General features: G+C 33.1%; 1 non-coding gene across 1 annotated transcript; it reads left to right on the forward strand.

Annotated features, from left to right (window-relative positions):
* The first annotated feature begins 4,007 nt into the window (after positions 1 to 4,007).
* On the forward strand, positions 4,008 to 4,079 carry Trnac-gca. The gene has a single exon. It is a non-coding gene; the product is annotated as a tRNA-Cys (tRNA).
* The last annotated feature ends 1,524 nt before the right edge of the window (positions 4,080 to 5,603 follow it).

Here is a 5,603-nt window from a genome sequence, read left to right on the forward strand (position 1 = left end):
TAACTATACTCTTTATTATGTACACCAATAAAAAAACAACAACAAAAAACTAACCTAAAGATTTTAAAGTCGGTGACACAATGGACCTTAATTAGCTATTAATGGCCTTACTACAAAAACTTAAACCCCTGTTTTACACTTGTCTAAAAAAAATTTGGCTGCAAAATGAACCGTATGTCAACGTCATAATTTGACATTTTTTTAGACAAGGCATAAACTGACGTTTAAAAGTTTTTGTGGTAAGACGGTTATAGTTTGTTAGAGTTTGCTGCGTCACTTCTGCCCTGCTAAGGAAAGGTTCAGATATTACGTAGAATGCGTCGAGAGTATCGTAACTGTATGATCGACGCACTAAAGCATCATCGGTTAGGTGTGAATGATTGACAAGAATGTTTTATCGTATTCTTTGTCTCTTTTTCCGTTAGATATGAACCTCTTAAAATGCGAACTAGTTTGACGGTATTTTATCATATAAAATTTATTAATATAAACATTTCTAGTATTTAAGACTGTTTATTTTGATGATAAAATACCTAACTGAAATCTTTTTTTCACCTATTTTGATAATGAATTAGTCTTAAGTCAATACAAGATTGGGAACATAGTTCATTTGTCACTCGAGTCTCAACTAAATACTAATAATTTTCATTAAGTAAAGAGCGTCCTTGGATATCTAGGACACCGGGAGATAGGGAGTTTCCTAGGTAACTAGGAAAATCTTGGAAATTAATTGTTTGTTTACCTCTTATCAAGAAACCACTTCAATTGAGAGGATTCACAGATTATACTGAACTAGTTGTACCCCGCGGTTTCACTCGTATTTCGAGGAAACAATTTCCCGATAAAAGCAACAAAGTCAAAGTATGTATTATTTTTAAAACATAGGTAAAAATAAAATGTAGTTCTTAAAATTAAAATAGTGTGCTATGGTGAGACGTACAAATATGGTTTGGACTACAATAATAAGTAAGTAAGTATTAAAAATATACTAAAATTAAAATAAGAATTTTTACAAATAAACTAGAATTAAATATCTAAATTAGTCATTTAAGAACTCATCAACCATGTAGAAACATTTCTCAACCTATGTCCTTTTTAACCGACTTCTGAAGAGTGTTACGGGTAGTTAGAAGCCAGAAAGTGTGACAACCAGTCTTACCAAGGGGTATTGTGTTGCCCGGGTAACTGTGTTGAGGAGGTCAGATAGGCAGTCGCTCCTTGTACATACTTGTACTCATCTGCATCCGGTTAGAATGAAAACGACCCCAACATAGTTGTGAAAAAGCTAGACATAAAATATTGCAATCAGTTTAGTAGTTTTGGTGCGAAAGCGACAAACAGCCAGAGTTATTTTCGCATTATAATATTAGCGATGTTAAGTCAACAAACTGTCTGGTATTTATCTAACATCTAATCTGAATAGTTGACTATCGTAAACTGAAAAGCTTTCAAAATACACACTAGACTAGACGTCTCACAATTTCATCAAAGTGTTCAGAATTCAGCAACAAAATTGGTTGGCATCAAAAATGACAATATTTTTAACGAGATATTTGTTTAAACCGAGCGAGCGGTTCATTGTTTCAATAAAAACGAGCAAAGAGAAAAAACGCGCGTCAGTACACACCCTTATCGGGCCCGTACAGAAAGACAAACAATTTTTTTATTTATATCAGGAAATTTGGAAGAAAAATGTAGACAGGTGGAATGTTTTCTTGAATATTGTTGCTTGTTGTTTGTAAGAATGAAAAATTAACAATGATACACATTTTTTACTAGTTATTTTTATACTTTTAGGAAATGAGCCTATTCTTATCAAAAGGTCATAAACCTCGGAGATTCTAAATTGCGGCAAAGCATTGCATAGAACAGACAATTATGTGACCCAAAACAGAAATATTATGTGAAAAACTCCTGTGTATTTATGTCCTGGGATCCAACCAAAGGCCTTTAACTTAATCAGTTTACATTGTGGGTGTAAGACAAAATTATTTAAACAGTTTTAATAAGGTTCAATGTTCTTAGAGAATGGGTCCGTTTCAAGGATAAGTTCTATCCGGAAGTTAAATAATAATATAATGTTAAGTTGAATAATATTAGATTTTGTCAGTGAGTTTTTGTAATGAAAATGAGTAAGTATTTTGATTTCAGATGAATAGGCAGTTGGTTTTGTAAAACACATGTTAAGGGAAACCCATACCCGAATCACGACAAAAAAACGGTTTTATTTAACTTTGTTTTGCACTTCATTAGAACATTTTACGCCTATTGCCCATTTTACACATAATAGCTACAAAATCAAACGGATGGAAATAAAGCAAAACAAAATATCAAAACATTCCGTATACGAGTGTACCACTTAATTTTCAGTACATACACGAACAAAATCTGTATTCGGGAACGCACCTATGATTTAAAAAACGTGCCGTCAAAACCGAAGGGATTTTAAAATGGATTACAATAAAAAAAAAATGTTTGCAAAGCCTAACGCAAAAAGCTGGATAATGACGCTGTGAAAGTAGAGAACAGAAGGCTTATTTCCACTATCCGTAAAGACTGTCAAAGATGTTCAAATGACGGCCGCGATCCACGAATTCAACGTGTCTTCCAAAACACGACGGACAAGATGGTTACCCATCCACAAATCAAATGATACCTACCTTCTAGAAAATAAAGGTTTAACGCAGCAAGAATTTACCTTATAATAAGTGTCTTTTGTTTTAATACGTGCATAGCTGGTAAAAGTCGAATAAAGTGAGATCCATGGATTTATTTTATGCCATCATGATATGATGCCTAACTATGCCATTATCATCATCATCCTTTTTATCTGCCCACTGCTGGACACATGCCTTCTCTTACACAGAGAAGGATTGAGAGTTAATCACCAAATGTGGATTAATATACGTACTTGCGTATATTTACAACAATTGATCGAACTGTACCTTCTGCGTCACCCCACTTCCTACCTACTCACCTACCTCCACACGTTTGAATTGTATCTACGTACAGAACCCGAACAATAGGGTTCCGCTCGATTACTGCGCGGCGTATGTGTTGCATCTCTTGTGTAACTGGCTTTAAATATTGTAGCAGTTTGTTAAGTCTGCTTCTACTTTCTGTTGTTGGGAAGTGGTTGTTCCGTGAGTGAGTACAGACCTTAGAACAATCGTGTGTTTTGGGGTTGTAAGGAAATAGATAATGTGTAACATTAGGATTTTTAAACGGTTTTATTTAGCTCACCCCGTTTGTTTTTTTATTATTTATTCTTAGGTCAAATTTAGTAATTCAAATTTAAGTACCTTCCTGTTGTCAGATTGATCTGAAATTTGGTACACATCTTCAATTCCGATGACAATACAATATAGTAATATCAATAACATTAGCAACACGTAGGTGGTCCCGGCCATATTAGACTAAAATAAAAACCTACGTAGGTTTATAGGTAAGTAACTGTTTTTTTATTTTTTATTTCTCAGTGCACATAAGATAAAACCGTTTAACTTAAAAGTTTTTTTAACGATTTTTTTTAGTAACCGTTTAGTTCCTGTGTTGACTTCGCACACCCGGATAAATATATCCTCTCCCTGTAAAACTATGATTTTTAAGCCTGTCTTTTTATCTAACTTGACCCAAACTGAAACTAACTAGTCAAAAATTAAAAATAAAGTTTATGAAACTGGCAAATTAAAAACTACAACAAACAAACACAAATTGTGAAATTGTTATGTCAGCGAATTGAAAATAGTGCTAGTTAAACAACATTTTTACAACACCAAACAAATTATTAGCATAATATTTTATAGCTAAAAATAATACTGACATTTATGAATATTTACAAAGTCACGTTTCTTTACCGAGATTTATTCACTCAACAAGTTTACTTCGCAACATAAAATTCATTGAGAAATTACCCAGTTCTTGAAAACTCCTATAAAAACAAAAGAATAATGCATTTGCTCACAAAATTGCGATTCTAGTATCATTTTATGTTTTGTAAACGCATCGGGGATATAGCTCAGTGGCAGAGCAATCGACTGCAGATCGATAGGTCCCCGGTTCAAATCCGGGTGTCCCCTAGTCTTTTTGATATTGTGGGTCTGTATGGATAATATTTTTTTTTATATTTTTCTTTTTTTTTTCAAAAATATTCCTAAGTTTTTCCTTTAGCTTTTTGTAGTTTGTAGACATTATATTCGATTATTTTTCAAGAGCTAAGAAAAAGGTCTAAAGTATTCTACAGCTACTTGAGACCTCGTGCAACCGCAGTAGTGTTTTGTTCCTATATTATGACTATCGTAAAGTCAAGAGTGTAGAGATTTTGTCTCATAAAAGCGGGTAAACTATACTTGTGTCTATAGGTAAGTAAGTACACGCACATTGTAGAACTCACGATACACAAATAATATGCACCATATTTATGTGGCACGTACATTTACACAAACGAGCACGATTCACCTGCTTTTTTGAGATAAAACATCCATTTGCTTAAGAGCGGCGAAGTCATTCAAGACAAGAAACCAGACATAAAAATCAAGCTTCATAATCCCCAAAGGAAAGCCACTTTCATATCTTTCAGAAAGAGGAACCACCAGTTAAAGTATACCGAACTAATTTTAATTTCAGAAACTATAAACTAGAGGCCATAAAAACCGACCACCTCTAAATAATTCAAGAATAAAATTTTCTCCTTAATAATTGATGTCGGACTTTGTCGAAAAACGAAGTCGAAGTTTGCGAACGAAGTAAGTTTTTTATTACGGAATTATCTTAATAGTTCTGCCGGTAACTAGTTAAGTTATAAGTCTTAGTTAAACTCAGATTAAGTAGGTTTATTCAGTCGTCCTGATGTCTATCTGGTTAGTTTAGGAGCTAACTTCAGATTTCCTGATTATCTGGTTAAAATATTCTGTTGTTATTTAACAGTTAAATGAGATGAAGGTTTATTAGCCAACAATTATTTAAACTAGAAATATTTTCAGTCAAAATTGAAAGAGTTTACTAAGGTGTTGAATGGAAAAAATCTAAAGATTTCATCATTTTAACAGACATACAATGTCAACACATAAATCCAATGTGTGATACCAAACTATCATCGAATAAACAAATAATAAATTCATGTCAACAACGTTATTTACCACCACACTCAGAGACATTTAATGATTACTTAAGTCGCTCCTTAGTGACGGAATGTCATACAAATCCTTCACTAAGGAATGGCTTAAGTAATCATTAAATGTCTCTGAGTGGGGAGGTTAAACTCTTACAATTATAAATTATAGTTTAAAAACCACTAGAAAAACACGCTTTTACAAATGTATATGAAAATCATTACAAGACTTTTCTACTCCATGGTCAAATCAGGTTGACAGTACCTTCTACTACTACATCCTTGGAAGATGGGTAATTAGTTATTTTAGATTCCATTACCTACCTCAAATACAGTTCGATCTAATAAAATTGTGCTAAAAAAGCAAAAATAATTCCTAATTCAAACGTAACATTTATCTCATTCTATTCCAAACCTTCTACAAAAAGGCGGCACAATTCTTCGTAACCGCGCTCAGAGTTCCTGCACTAAAAAAAAAGAAAGAAAACTACAC

This window comes from Helicoverpa zea, chromosome 17, assembly GCF_022581195.2.
Source record: "Helicoverpa zea isolate HzStark_Cry1AcR chromosome 17, ilHelZeax1.1, whole genome shotgun sequence".
NCBI lineage: Eukaryota > Metazoa > Arthropoda > Insecta > Lepidoptera > Noctuidae > Helicoverpa > Helicoverpa zea.